Source organism: Schistocerca nitens, chromosome 4 (genome assembly GCF_023898315.1).
Source record: "Schistocerca nitens isolate TAMUIC-IGC-003100 chromosome 4, iqSchNite1.1, whole genome shotgun sequence".
In the NCBI taxonomy this organism is placed as follows: domain Eukaryota; kingdom Metazoa; phylum Arthropoda; class Insecta; order Orthoptera; family Acrididae; genus Schistocerca; species Schistocerca nitens.
In genome coordinates this window covers 346477094-346493814 of record NC_064617.1, presented here as the reverse complement: position 1 = coordinate 346493814, position 16721 = coordinate 346477094, and the positions used below count along the sequence as shown (strand labels likewise).

The 16721-nt window shown below is 39.6% G+C and overlaps 1 protein-coding gene and 1 non-coding gene across 2 annotated transcripts in view; both read right to left on the bottom strand.

Annotated features, from left to right (window-relative positions):
- Window positions 1-16721, bottom strand: part of LOC126252303 (uncharacterized) — a 259042-nt gene that overhangs the window by 90742 nt on the left and 151579 nt on the right. The window lies entirely within an intron of this gene.
- Trnas-cga (transfer RNA serine (anticodon CGA)) lies at window positions 5413-5487 on the bottom strand. Its single transcript has one exon. It is a non-coding gene; the product is annotated as a tRNA-Ser (tRNA).

Sequence of the window (16721 nt, the reverse complement as noted above, 5' to 3'; positions counted from 1 at the left end):
GAGAGGCATAATGATCCATGGGCATACTGACTTTCAAATCTTTGAACACGATACACTCACCTGTTAACATTAGTTGACAAAGTACTTCCCTATGTACATCTTTACAGGGGTGCACTCTGCACCAACTTCATTTTTATGGACAGAAATGCATTATCAAACTGAACAACGTAAGTGGAGCAGCTCATGGAAGGAGAGGACATTTGGCAAATGGATATGCTTGCCCCCAATTTAAATCCTATCAAGAATGTGCGGTACATGTTGGCAAAACATTCTGCAGCTTGTCAACCATGCTGGTGGAGTAATGGAACATCCTACCAGAATAATACCTTACCAACCTTGTGCCCAGCAAGGAAGAATGCCCAGAGCAAGCATTGTCATCTTGTGGTGGTCACACAAACTGTTAAATAATCATGTCCTCCTTTTGTAATGTCCAGGAGACGACAACACAATGACTTCGGTATAATTATTGTCTTTTAATAAAATTGTCATTTCTGTTCATCTCATTGCATAGTTCTTTCAGTTACCTCCTGTGCTACACTGTAGCAGTTCTTTCTATATATGGTCCAAGTTTCATCGATTTATATTACTTGGCAGCGACACGTCATGCAAAAGTTAATTCTGTCCTTCAGATTTGCACGCCAGTGTATTTGAGTAAGTAAGTGGGAAACTTTCAATGTTTCAATGTCATTTGCTGTTTACTAAAGGGATTACAGACTAAGTACACAGCAAATGATCATTCTAATTATGCAAATGTATCTAAAAACAAAGGTGATGTGACTTACCGAACGAAAGCACTGGCTGGCAGGTCGATACACACACAAACAAACACAAACATACACACAAAATTCAAGCTTTCACAACAAACTGTTGCCTCATCAGGAAAGAGGGAAAGACGAAAGGATGTGGGTTTTAAGGGAGAGGGTAAGGAGTCATTCCAATCCCGGAAGCGGAAAGACTTACCTTAGGGGGAAAAAAGGACGGGTATACACTCGCACACACACACATATCCATCCACACATATACAGACACAAGCAGACACATTTGGTCTCCTTCCATCTTTCCTGATGAGACAACAGTTTGTTGCGAAAGCTTGAATTTTGTGTGTATGTTTGTGTGTCTATCGACCTGCCGGAGCTTTCGTTTGGTAAGTCACATCATCTTTGTTTTTAGATATATTTTTCCCACGTGGAATGTTTCCCTCTATTATATTAATTATGCAAATGTTAAGAGACAGGGAAAAAGAAAGAAAGAGCAAAAGAAAGAATAGGAAGGGGGAGAGAGCAATGGAAAAGAAGCAACTGTGGCAAGAGAGAAGAGGAGGAGGAGGAGGAGGAGGAGGAGGAGGAGGAGGAGAAAAGAAAGAGATAAAAGATAAAAAGATCAGATTATCAAAGTGTCCAGAAGTTACATGGGCTAGTGGCTTGGCTTTGAAGTGAGAATTTGACGGACTGGTTTTCCATAATCCGCCTAAAATAGGTTCTAATGGAGCCTCATGATGCATACTGAAGGTTTTGGTCACTAAACAGCGAGGTCATCAGTCCCTCAGTAAAGAGATAGCTCATCTGGATTTAGTTATGTCAACTGGAAATTTAATTGGAATATGAAAATATGTATGACTGGTAAAATCAATGCACTGAAAGCAATACTGATCCCAGAGTTGAGAAATAATTTAAGGAGGAGTGAAAGTATATGGGCTGGGCCAGTACTTAGGTCAGAATAGATAAGGGCATCTACCAGGTCTCATATGTGGTGAGAGAAATGCCACCTGCATCTGAACACCCTCGCCCTCCCCATAAACCTAATTAAGAGCAAAGACAGTTAATAGGGTGAAGAATGCCTTTTAGATGGGATATTTGTCATAGTAAAACTGAGAATGCTAAAAAACATAGTGGACAGCAGTTGGGTCAAAATAATAAACAAGGTGAGAGAAATAACAGGTGGGCAGGTGGGTGTGACCAGATGAGTGTCCCCTGGAGCTCTGCACATGACGGGCCATCCCTCCCACAACTATCCCGCTCACAATACATTATAAAGAAACCATTAAAAAGGGGAAAAGCACCCACTATTCACGGGAGTGCTACCCCTGAAAAGAAAACAGTGTATGGCAGAAAATGAGCAAACCCATATAAAATCAATTAAAACAAGAGTGCAAGATGGATATCCAAGGTTGCTGGCAAAGGAGGAAGGGACAAGGGTCCTCTGGGAAACATCCTCCCCTCCCCTTCCCCCAAAAACAGTAATTTAAAAAGTTATATATGAAAATAAAAACCACTTTCATTAAGAAAACACAGAACCAGTTGAACTCTGTGTGAGTGTCAATATCAGAGGCAAGAATCCTTATGACCATGCTCAGCATGGAGAGCCAAAAGGAGCGGTATTCCCCAGGATGTGATGTATGCTCTGAAACGCTTCACAAGAACAAAGTCGGGTGGCTTTTTATATAGAATAGAACTGTGTGTTAATCCGGTATGGCCAATGGGAAGACAATATAGGGTCTTAGACTTCTTCCAGGAGGAACGTAGGAAGGAGCACCACACAGCTGTAGTTTCCATGATATGTGTGGAATTTCTTGGAGGTTATGTTTCATCCCCGAGTGACATCTTATTTGGACCCAGAAATCTGTACCTTCGATCGCCAAAGTGAAATATGTGCAAATAGTTGTACCCATAAACAAATAGTTGGCCAGTTCATTCCCAGGGATTCCTACACTTCAGACTCAAAGAAAACTGAGCAGGCAGTTCGACTAATGTAGAGAGGTGGTCACGAATAGCGGACATTACAGGATGACAAGAGAAACATCGATCAGTACCTAGAGACTGGTCATGGAGTCTCTGCAAACTAAAATGCTGAAATGGAAGGCTATAATAAAATATAGGGTTCTATTATAGCTGCACCGTAAAAACACTACATGTTCCTGGCAACAAGTTATGTTCCTTACTGGTAAGAGATGTAAAATCACACCCCATCCTAACCTTGGTTTTAGAGCCATCAATGTAAGTGATGGCAGCATCCTGATATTCTAAGGAACTGAGAGGGATGGATGCGGAAAGGTCTTAGAGGTGACCAAAACGTGAGGACCTTGAAAAAGATCAACCTTAATTCATGGTCTGCGTAGACTGTCTATGGTATTAGTCAGGAAAGTGCCAGTGGCCAGTCTTATTCTATGATGATGGACTGAATCCAACAATTTCAAAGCTGAAGGTGTTACTGAGCCATCAAAGTGGCAATCATAATTCAGTCAGGATGGAGGAGATTGGCATGACCCGCATCCTAAGAGGTGTGGGCAAGGGAGCATATAGTGTTAAGTTTCCACATGCATCTAGTCTTCAGTTGACAAATATCGTGTAATCATGTCAGCTCTTTATCACATAGGAATCCCAAAAATTTGGACAGTGCAACAATGACCAAGTGCTGGGTACCGTAGAAGAATTCTGGGTCACGACAGATTGCGATATGATGACAGAAATGCAAGACTCGCATTTTCGTGAGAGAGAACTGGAAGATATGGGAAAGGGCCAAGTGGAGGCCGTTTGGATGGTGCCTTGAAACTGTCATTCAGCCTAGTTTACCAAATGGGAGCCATACTAAATGTGAAAGTCATTAACATACAGCACAGTGGTTCTCAGTAATCCAATGGAGATAAGTAGCCCATTGATGGCAATGAGGAAGAGTGTAACACTCAGCAAAGTGCGCTATGGGATGTTATTGTCTTGAACCCACAGGGGCCCAAGTGATCTACAATCATGGCTGGAACAACCAGTGGGATGAAGACTGATGAATAAAAATTGGTTGGGAGTCTAGAAAGTCCCTGGCATGGAGCGTAGGTAAAGTCCGATGATGTCAAGCAATGTTATTTGCTTTATGCAGTTAAAAAAATTCAATGGAGTGTTGGAATTCAGAAAAAGCCATTTGGATTCCTGTTTCCAGCCTAATCAGAAGGCTGTTTGTCAATTGTCCCACCCAGAAACCATACAGATAGTGAGATAAAAAGCCCCTTGATTTGAGAAGCTAGCACAATCGTTGAGCTGCCATCCTTTCAAGCAGTTTGCAGGGTAATGGAAGGGAAACTGCAGTTCCAATGGTGTGCGTGATTGCGACAGAGCCGTCTCCCACAACCTGACAGCAGAGGTATGCAACTGCCAGTCAGTTCTTTGAAAAATTCAACATGGTAATTAGTCCAACAGGTGATGACAAGGAAGTGACAGGATCACCAGAAAGTGGTCACTATCACACAGATCAACATGTAGTGTTCAATGTAGCAATTGTCATTAAAGAGATGCAATTCAAGATTAGAAAGAAGCTGATCTATAAGAAGACCTCTACCAGACAAATAGATACTTCCCCCACGGGGTGTGGTGTGCACCGGAATCCTTCAGTAAGAAAATAAGTCGGAGGAAATGGGGGTGAGGGGGAGCTGTTGAATTAACATGGTCATCTGGAGGTAATAAAGTGACCTGGACAGCTGGACACAAGTTACAAATGGTTATTACTGAGATTTTTAGCACTAATGCTTCCAATATGGTATGGAGGGGAATCCACTCCTTGATGACACATATGTGAACTGATGTGTGCCCCATCCATGTGATCTTAGAGCTGGTATGGTGTTGGTATAATGCACAGTAACCACAAAGTGTTATCAGTGAAATGTATCTCTTGGAAAGTAACACAGATTGCAGAGCAAGAGGAAGTCAGTTGTGAAATTCCAGAAGGTGACAGTAATATCCATTGATCATCACGCTGAGGGTGTCTTGGTTAGGTGTGAAGGTGCCCGGAAGAAAGGTCGTGCACCAGGATCACTGTGTGTCACTGACGAGGTTGGATCATCATCAAGCAAACATTGATTCAGAGTCCAACGATATATTTGGATCTGGTACCTTTACAGTTGCCAGAATACCCTTTTCTCAAGATTTTTTCTTCTCTCTCAACTGTTGGCGGTCAAGATTCTTATGAGGGCTTATGCACTGTGCGTATGGGAATGCAAGAAGAGTGGGTAGTCCTGGTACCCACACTCACTGGTTGATGTTGGTCTCTGATCAGTGGATTTCTGGGCAGAGAGTTCCTGAGAGGGAGCTTCTCTGGCTGAGTGCATAAAGTGGTCCCCAAAGACGGTGCCACAGCAACCACAAGAGTGGAGGGCATGTGCCCACTTAGTCAAGTATATTTGTGCAACTACTGGATGCTACAACTGAGAGAGTAAATACAGCAGGTACTGTCGACTGCTGACAATGTGGCCACAGTAGTGACAAAGGTTAACGTCACTGAATCTGGATACAGGCAATCATGTATTCAAACTTAGTGAAAAACAGTATAGATCAAAAAGGTTTGTTTTTTCACTAATTGTATATAGAATGAGATTTTCACTCTGCAGCAGAGTGTGCGCTGATATGAAACTTCCTGGCAGATTAAAACTGTGTGCCGGACCGAGACTCGAACTCGGGACCTTTGCCTTTCGCGGGCAAGTGCTCTACCAACTGAGCTATCCAAGCACGACTCACGCCCCCTCCTCACAGCTTTACTTCTGCCAGTATCTCGTGTCTTACCTTCCAAACTTTACAGAAGCTGTCTTGCGAACCTTGCAGAACTAGCACTACTGAAAGAAAGGATATTGCGGAGACATGGCTTAGCCACAGCCTGGGGGATGTTTCCAGAATGAGAGAGTGAAAAAGTTTGAAAGGTAGGAGATGAGATACTGGCAGAAGTAAAGCTGTGAGGACGGGGCACGAGTCGTGCTTGGGTAGCTCAGTTGGTAGAGCACTTGCCCGCGAAAGGCAAAGGTCCCGAGTTCGAGTCTCGGTCCGGCACACAGTTTTAATCTGCCAGGTAGTTTCATAATTGTATATAGATTACGAGATCGCTGTTCTCCAAATTGTTACAAAAAATTTTGAAAATATATTTTCTGAGCTCCAAAATATGAGGACCTGTGAACTTCGCTTCTAGACTTTTGCATAGATTGAGTAGGTCAGCTGTCCTCAGAATCAGGGGGAGTAGACATTCCTGCAACTGAAATGGACATGGTGAATTTTCATGAAGTGGTTGCCTCGTTGTCTGGAAGGTCTCAATGTACAAAGCGATCTCTGCCTCTTGAAGTATTTGCGTAGTTCTTCGTCTGTCAGCAGCATTAAGTTCCAGTGAAAAATTAATCCCTGTACCAAGTTGAGGCTCTTACAGGGTCCGATGGTAACAAGTATATCACAGGTTGGTTATAATAGATTAATGCCCGGGACTGAACAGGATTTGCCATCTTAATTAAGATGGAAACACTTCATTTGCTAACTGAAGTGAGTTTGACAAACATGTTTTCAATATTCTCCATAAAAAACTGGTTTAGTAGAGAGAAAGGACCCTCCATCTGTTCGGGTAAAAACAAGGAACTGAGGGAAATGACAATCTGCAGGTTGCTTGGTTTTCTTCTCTTCCCATGGCACAGCCAAGGGGGGAATACTGCTAGCATCATAACAACTGGCACTGAATAGAGGTCTGTCTAAGGAGACTACAGAAGCCTCACAGTCACTGTGTGATAACTTTGGTCATTTAATAATGCCAAATATCCACCATGATGCTGTACCTTTGAGCAGGGGCTCTCACTTTGGGTGTCACCTGGCCATAGCAAAGACCATCTGGTGTGCTGGATAGTGCCTTCAGTCTTTGTACCCCCATATGGTCAAGCATCTATTCCTTGGCATGTGTGAGGTGGTGATAGCTCAAGCATCATCAACAGTGTGATACCTGCATGGTCAGGGGCCTACCACCATACTGGACTTCAAACCTCCACACCTGGTAGGCAACCTTCCCTGCTGGGCCTGCGCAATCTGCAAAAAGTTTTTAATTGGAGGAAGTCAAACCCATATGTGAGGACCGAACATAAATTAACTTAAATATATGATTTAAAATAAGTCAGAGGATCCAGAATTGATGTCTTGGCTGTCAGCATGAAATCTGTCCTGCAGAGTAAATCAGACAAGATATAGTCAGAGAGTGAAATTGTGGTGTAGGGAAGGAATAACTACTGTGATGGCTTGGGACCCCCATTTTGCTGTACCTTCCTACATAAAAAGTAGTTGAGAGGTCCTCTAGGTCTATTTAACTCCAGCATCAGCATTTTCATGAAGTTTTCAATATCTGCTCTGTTGCTGCACACAACTAAACCATCAACAACATAGATTGTGACTCAAATAATTCTTGTTGCCCCAATGGTAGAAGGGAGAGAGAGATCACCATCATTCTTTTTTTGAATCTGCTTTCATCATGAAGTCTATGAAATATTTGTTCCAACAACACAGTGTCTACTTGAGAACATACAGACTTTTCTTCGGTCAACGTAAATGTCCAGTATCGTCTTCAAAATCTTCAGGCTGTTACACATCACCTTTTCGAGTACATCTTTGAGAAAAGCTGTTTTCATGTCAAAGTGGTCAAGCTTTGCTTTCTCTGCACAGGCCACTGCCAATTGGATTTGAATAGTACCATAACTTTCAACAGAGCTGAATGTCTCTTCATAACCAGTTCCCTGCCTTTGTATGGGTCCTTTGGTCACAAGTTGACCCTTGAAGCAAATATTCATATTTTCTGCAATTTTCTTTTGTAAGACACATTGACTGTGCAAAATCTATGCACTGCATGGGCATTCACTGACACCCATGTATGATTCTCTTTCAGGGACTTCCATTCTTCATGAATGGCCTCCAGACACTGATTTTTATAGCTAGATTGCAAAGTATCAGTACAACAGCTTGGATGTCTGGCCCTGATGATATTTCGCCCATGTACACGCAATCTCCACTGCTCATCTATTCTGGTTCCTTCTTTTGACATTTGTTTCTTCATTTCTCAATACTTGACTTCCTCCAGAACTTGATGTTGTGTATGTATCTGATTCCTCTTCACTTAAGCCTTCTGTCCTCTTGTCGTGGGTGACATTTTTTGATTCCTTTCACTCATCACAAGTCTAATTAGGTTGACCCTGTCTAACAGTTTCATCACGAGCAACCACAAATTCAGTAATGGTGGTCTGCAGATTGTATACAACTTCAGCCTTGAATTTTACATTATGACTTGGCAGAACCTTTCCCCAAAATTGAATGTCATTCACATACCCAACCAGATATCCATGCACAGCACTGTCATCACATTTTGAACAAAAGTTCTTGTTCACATGTAGGCCATCACAAAAATTCTCCTCTTGCAGCTAATATGCTCCTGTCTGAAAGACTGATTGAATAGCGGGATGCCGTCATCAACACCTTACAAAATTTTCCCAAAAAATTTGGTATGTGAACATATTTGTGCTCTTTTTAACATGCAATTCACATCTCACTTCCACAAGCTCCATACCGACTAGTTGCTGTAAATTGCTCATACCCATCCACTCCAACTTGCCCATTCTCTCTTACTCATTCAGCCCCACTCATTTTCATTATCTCTTTGTCTCTCTCTGTCACTGTCTCCTGTCTAACAGCCACATTCTCCCTCATTCTCTCCTAGAACAACTACTACTGTCTCCTCTCATCACCGTCATCTCCCTCTTGCTCTCCTTTACAGCTATAACCTCATTCATTCCTTCCCACTGCTGCTGTCTCTTCTCACTATCACTATACCTCTCTTCCTCATTGCCACTGTCACAGATTCTCACTCATTATCACTGGCTCTCACCCACCTCAACTTCCACTGTGTCCCTCTCGTTCTGTCACACTGTCACTGCCTGTTTCACTCTTCCAACACTATGACCATTGTCTATTATCTTCCAGTATTTATAACTTCACCGTCTCTTTCCCACTGCCACTTTATTCTTTTCTTTCAACATAAAAAAATGCAAATGTGTTTTCACTCAGAGTCTTTTAAAACAGGAGTATATTAGCCTTTTTTGTGCTATGACAGTAGCATTTTTCTGTTGGTTCCCTTATTTTCCCTGCTACAGAGGGACATGGCTGTCTTATGAAAGGAGTTATATGGATCGGTAAAATTTTGTTAGTTTACTTACGTGAAACTGAAATAATGCAAAATGAATTTTACACCTCAGACTGAATTTTACATGCACAAAAATTTTGCATAGGCCTTGGGACTATGATGTGAGATTCTCAGAACCCTTCAATGATAATGGAGACACTTGACAGTACATTTCTTCATGGCATGTCACTTTGTAAACTACACTTTCTCCTCACACCAGATATTACATGCATTTTCTACATGTACAAGTAGGGTAACTTTGAACCTCTGTGTCTCGGAAACAAATAAAAGATATCTAGAAAATTTTCAAGGTTGTTCGAGATCAGAATATTAGGAATCTATCACAAAAATTCCAGCCATCTGCCGTGCATAGCCATTTTGGAATTCACAGCTTAGTCCTGGTACCCAAAAACTACCAATTTGCTTCATTTGCCTGAGTAGGAGGAAGTGCGTAATATTCAGACTCTGACCCTATACTGTAGGATAGTTACAGTACGACAAACCTCCTGTTGAGTATAGAAATAGTGTCTAGCCCAGGAACCATCCATAACATTTGACCCTGCCTTTCTATCATCAATCGAACCCGAGGACAAGCCCCATAAAAATTCTGTTTTTATGTGCAGCATTTTGGAACACATTAGATAGCGCGTGGTGTTATAGGTGTACTGGTAACATTATTTTCTAAGGATTCTCAAATTATTCAAGCTGCCTAATGGTCATCCATACTGCAGTTCACAATATGTATTTTTTCAATAGAGGACTTCCCACTGCAATTCAAAAGGTATCTAGTAGTATTGCATCCTTCTGCCCACACTTCTTTCGGCAATTTACTAGGGATCAACAGTGAAAGTACACTCTCCTCAATAGCAGTTTTCTGTTCCTGCAACACCCTTTTTTTGTGGTTTGTAAGGTAGAGTAATGCAATGCTCCATGGCTCTGTTTGCCAACAATTCCGAGACTTTGTTATCTAACTCTCTTCCTTTATCACACCAGAAATGTTTGATAACATGAATGTTTTTCTTAGACTCATTCAAGGACTGTTCTAGGGTGGTGCTGACTTCACTCTTCTGCCTCAGGAGGAAAATTTTATAAAATTTGCTAAAATCATCTTTAATATATATGTAGTAGTGAGCTATTCCAAGGGACTCTATAGACTTAGGTCCATTTACGATGGCATGGATTTGTTAATCAGTAACTATTTGTCTGTGCAGCTGCCTTTACAAAACTCTAAGTAAGCACTTGCTGAAGAAACATAAAGCACATCCTTCAATTCAGCATTTTTTCTGGCAGTATTAAACTGCATTTCATTTTTCACAGTTCCCTGTTCATAAGCTGATATCCTTACAGCTCTTTTTCCAACTGAAATCCTTTCAGGAACATAAAATATTGTATACAATATAAAATACCGTGTATTCGCAGTGATGTGGTTTGTGCACCACTGCTACAGTACAAACTGTCAACTTCAACACAGTTATTGACTAAAGCACCGAATAAATGTGACAAAAATGCACTATTATTTTCAAACTGATTGATGTGAATGCAATTACCTGCCCTTTCATCTGACATACTGCTGCTCACTGGCCTGCCTGCCCACATTTATGAGAGGGTGATTTTTGCTTTGCATTTTCCGTATTCTTTTTTGATTTTTCAATCAGCACTTATTTCAATGAATTTTCATCTTAGGACCTCTGTGTGTGAGAAATGCAGCTAATTCAACGATACTTTGATCACAAAACTGAATCATGCACAACTTTTCAATCAAAAGGTTCACATTTTGATTTTCAGACAGAATCATGTTGCACAAGTCTTCAAAATTGTCTTATTCTTTTCCTAGTATGGATAAAATATAACCATATAACCATTTCAAATTCTTACAGACAAAACACTTTCCTTGTGCCTCTGCAATTCATTGTTTGAATCTATGAAAACTTTCAGCAACTTTTCAACATGAGCATTAGTGCAGTCATTGCCTACTGCTACATTAGAATTACTAATGTAACTTGCCCCCAAGTTTCACTTATGTGGCTGCACGTCAACATGAGCTTGGCTACTACTTGCAACTTTTGCATCACCTTTCAATTACTGCTGGTGTGCCATTTACTTGTCCACAGTCACATCTTCTACCAGTTCTGGGCACATGTATGTAACGTTAACAATGTCTTCAAGTGCATATGCTCACAACAGAATTGACACATACCTTTTCCATTTTTTTCAGTCCTGAGTTCGAGTCTCAGTCTAGCACACAGTTTTGATCTGCCAGGAAGTTTCAGTCTTCAGGTACTTCAAGTTTATCCACTTTTATTTCATAGTCACCAATGCTGGCTGCAATTTTCATCAGTCACAAAGACAACAGACAAAGTCATGTTATTCCAAGAAAATTTATCCACGAGCAGAAACAAATACTTTGCACCTATTCACGCATGTCCTGGGCCGAGCAGAAACAAATACTTTGCACCTATTCACGCATGTCCTGGGCCCCTAACCTGTTAAGATTATTTATTTCAAATGGACTACTAAATATTTATGAAGCATGGTTCTTAAGAGACCCACTCAAAATGAACATTGTACAAAACACTTTCCGTTTTATCAGCCTGAAGGTTCTACTGCACCTGCATAACAAAGATATGAAAGTCTCATTACACATATGCAACAACACTCTTCATATTTTTCTTTTCTGGTTTAGCAGCTTTAACTAAGCAATCATTTTATTCCTTAGTATAATTTAGTGACAATGGGAATTAAGTGACATGATTAGTACTTCAACACTAGATACTTCCTGCTGCCACACATGCTGCAGGAAATTGACCAGCTACTGATAACATCCACTTCAAAGGTGCAATAATAACCTTCAAATCGCAATGCTTCAGTATTTAATTTTGTATACCCCTGATACAGGCAATATGTACCAAAGAAGAACTACCAGGAGAATGGAAAACAGCTCCGATTTGTCCAATACATAAGAAGGGCGACAAACTGAAATGTGACAACTATCGAGGAATGGCCCTGCTTAACGTCTGCTGTAAGATATTGTCCAATTGCCTCATACAGAGAATTCAGCCAGTGGCAGAATCGGTGATTGGAGAGTACCAGGGAGGTTTCCGGCCAGGACGGTCAACAGTAGATCACATCTTCAGTCTCCAGCAGCTCACTGAGAAACTGGGTGAATATGGTAAAGATTTGCATATTTTATTCGTTGATTTTAAGAAGGCCTATGATTGCATAGAGTCTGCTCAACTGTTTAAGGGAGTTTGCAGAGAAACTCATCAATCTGATAAAGATCTGTCTGAACGAAATACGTGCAAAGGTGAATATGGGAAATCGCGTAACTGAGGAGTTTGAAATTGTGACAGGACTCAGGCAAGGAGATGGGTTGTCCCCTATCCTGTTCAACTTTGCCCTCGAGAAGATCGTACTCGAGACCTGCCATGAGAACGAAGGGATTGAAATCGAAGGAAAGAGACTGGCATACTTAGCCTATGCAGACGACATCTGTTTACTCTCTAGGTCGGAAGAGGAGTTGGAGCAAATGACCAAAGCACTAAAGGAGGCTGCCAGCAAATTTGGGCTAAACATAAACAAAGCCAAGACAGAGTACCTCGTTATGACATGTGGTCATTGTCAGACTGCTGATCATCTACAATCACTGCAGGTTGGGGACCATTCCTACAAGAGAGTGCAAGAATTCAAATACCTAGGGGCACTTTTCACTGAGAACTAGCCATGTGAAGCAGACATCAATGCCAGAATACAAGCAGGAAATCGATCTTACCACAGCCTAGCACAACTGCTTCAGTCCAAATATCTCTCCAGACAGTTCAAGATTCGACTGTACAAAACCCTGATCCAGCCTGTTATTCTATATGGTTGTGAGACATGGAGTATCCAGAAACATGACTTCCATAAGCTCCTTGTTTTTGAGAGAAAAGTGCTTCGGAAGATCTTTGGTCGGGTTCTGGATGCAGATACAGGGGAATGGAGGATCAGATACAACCAAGAGCTTGAGGAACTATACCAGTAGCCCAACATAGCAGGAACTGTCAAAGCCAAACGAATGCAGTGGGCCGGCCATGTGGCTCAGATGGAGGATCACAGATGGCCTCGGAAGTTCCTGGATTTCACACCTACAGGAAAGAGACCGCCAGGGAGACCCAAGAAGCCTTGGAGGGATGGACTTCATGAAGATTTAAACCAAGTGTCAATAGATGTGGATGAATGGCGGATAGCAGCAATGGACAGAATACAGTGGAGGAGGAAACTTGTAGATGTGTGCAGTCCCTGGGCCTGATCACATAGTAGTAGTAGTAGTAGTAGTAGTAGTAGTAGTACCCCTTATCTATGTACTAACAAGAACAAAACTTATCAGTAGAGATGGATGTAACATGTTTAACATCTGTTGATTACATTTAGTTAAGGAATTTCCTTTGTCTTTATTGTGACTACATTTTGTTATTAAATCTCATCCTACAATTATGTTATTTCAGAGAAATTGATTAATTTACTATTTTTATAATTATCAGTTTTCATTTTTAATTACATGTTACATATAACGAAGAACTAAAACTAATAAAACAAAGTTATCTAACATTTCGCTCATCTCATACACTGCACTCTTAGTTGTCACACAGGTCACACTTCACTATGATTCGGATCAAGAAATGCATCAAAGATATCTCCAAAAATTTATCACATAAGCAGAGAAGAGTACTGGCAATTATAAACCGCACATTTATGATGAAAATATACGTGTTACTGCACTTTGTGGCATAGTTAAAAAGACACTTTTACATCACTGTTGTTTTTCCTCTTATTCATCTACATAGGATGCTGAAAGTCGTCTTCCTCTTACAAAGATTTAAAAGTAAAATCATCAGGTTCTATTAGAAACAGAACACAAATATTTTTATGTTATTCAGCAGACAGTTTTCAGCATTAATTTTCTTTTCTTGCAAGTCATTTACTGAAAACATTCTTCAGGCAACTAATGGAATTATTAGGAAAGCTTTGAAAAAAATTATTTCAGTTGTGCAAAAAAAAAAAAAAAACATGGCAAACATGCAAAGAGAAATGAACTAAAACAAACCAAGAATATCAACGGCTAGTCAAAATAAAAACAACAGAAACACACACCATGCACTGAAAAACTCCCAGAGTAAGCAAGCAAGCAAGAAAGAATAAATTGGTGATTTAAATAAACATGTCTACTTGCCTAAAAAATAATAAACATAAATCTGAACTGTTACACGAACAGCTGAAAATAGGAATGTAATTGTCTAGTAGATTACAGTAGCCATAAGAAAAACCCTAGCTGTATTCTGAAACATAATATTTATTCAGTTGTTAAGAACAACTAGCAACTGTATGTATAATTAATTAAAGCTCACATTCTCAATTCAAATGTAATTAGAAAATCAGTTACATATACTAATCTTCTCACTTCAAATTTACAAATTAATTGGTGGTAAATTAATACAGAACTGTTTAATCATAAAAACGAAGGAAAAAACCTACTATAAAACATAAAAAATCATGCAACATAATTATTATAAACTTACGGGGATCTCCACAAGACCCTCTGTCGAGTATATGGTTGAAATTTAGCTTCTGGAAACAGTATTGCACCAAACACATTAATTCATGAATGAAATGAATAACTAACAGTCAGAAGATATTCACTAAGACATAGATGAGCTGGCCATCTCTCTGTGAATTCAACTACTTTCTGAAATTAATTTTCCTGTTTATATATTAGCTTTTTGAATGTTGCTTGGTGGCAAAATGTGAAAAAAACTATCATTAAAAATTAACAACTCTTCAAAATCTGAATTAAATTAGTTTATGTATGGTTATAAACCAATTGTGTGACATTACACTGACAATTCATATGCAGTAGCCAAATGAGGTTATAAATGGCCACAAATAACAAATAACATGAAACCTGTATGTGTTCTCTTTTTTTACTATCAGTTTAGTTGCAAACTTTCCCCTATTGCAGATTCTCCTCATAAACAACAGCTTTCTTAAACATATTGTTAAAATTAATGACAAAATGATATAATCTTCACCTAAACAGTCTCTCACACACTCTATCATTACTCCATCATTTCTAAGACCTATCAGGTATTTAAGGTACTTTGAACCCACACCTTAACATGAAAGACAGCTTTCATTTATATCCAGGAACTGTACTGCATGCAGTCTGTTAACTTGTAATTATGCCACAGCATTTGTTTTCTGTAACTAACCACCAATAAACATCATCCATCAGCACTGAACTGCACACAATGAAACCAACATTTAAAAACACTTAAATTATGTCATAACTAATATTACATGTCAAAGTATCGTTTTCTGATGGAAAAAGTACTACAGTTACCAGTAGCTTCCATTAGTATGGATTTCCATAGTTAGAATGAATATACAGAAAATGAAGAATGTCCAACTGTAAAGGTCAGATAAAAAAAATAAAAATAAAAAAATAATAAAAAAAAACAGCAAAGAGATCACTCAAAGCATCATGCTATTGATGGAGTAGAAACCTTATAAAGGATAAAAATGTTGTCTCCATAATAACTGTATTTCAGTTGATGAATTTAACTAATGTCTATTTCTTTCCTTTTGCAGTAGCACACAGTGTAAGTAACTGAGGTAGATCTTACAAGCATGTTCCATGGAAGTAACCAAATTTCTGTGGAGGTTGTATTTTGCAATTGCAGGGGGGCTGAACAGTCATTTCAGAAAATTAGAAACAAGGTGTTACTTGTGCTGGTGGTCCAATGAAGGTGCACATGTACATCATTTCAGTTGCAAAAACAGTCATCATACAGATTAATACCTGGACTCCCTCTTCACCTGAGCACTCATTACTGATTGCTTGGTAGCTGACTCATAAATTAGTTCCAATGTTGTATCCACTGTGCATGCTAGAATTGTCAAGAATTATTTGTTATAAAACGCACTATGAGTATACCATTTGTCAAGTTCCACATAACACCTCACCACTCTGCAGCCTGTCTCTGATTGTGTGAAAGAGACGTGATTAAAGGGCTGAATGGTGCAAAATAATGTTTAACGATGAGAGTAAGTTGTATTGATATCAGGAATTTTATTTACAAGTGTGTAATTGACTACAAGGGCAACAATACCAGTTTGTTGCAAGCAGCAAGATACGGGAAGGATTCAAGTCAAAGTGTATAGAGTTGTACCCTACAATGACTGTAAAGCGCTAGTGACTGATGAGTAAATATGGAATACTGCACGTTACATCCAAATACATCAACATCCATATTATTCTGTTGACATCTTTTCAAAACCATTGAGATGTACTTCTGCAAAATGTTTCTCAAGTACTTTAACCATTGTGATTTCCTGTGATTTCCAAATCTGCACACCAGTGAGCACTGGTGGGAGCTGATGAGACAACATCTGGTCGTGTCTACATTACAGCAAACCACCCTTGAAAAATTGAGACAATACAGGGAAAAAGTCTTAGAACACTGCCTCCTAAGATGACATCCAACACTAGCATGATAGTCTCTATCCACAATAGGAATATTGTACTACTTTAAGAGAAGGCTATGCAAAATACTGAAATGGTTGGCCAAGAAACCTGTTCATAAGTATTTTACCTCTGGGCTTTAATTACATAGACCACAAAAAAACCTTTTTAACATGTTAATAAAACTTGGTTCATACAGAATCACTGCTTCATATAGTTTTTATTTTCCGCAAGAGTATTTTAAATGAAAAGCATTATTACTACAATTTTCTTCATAATGATA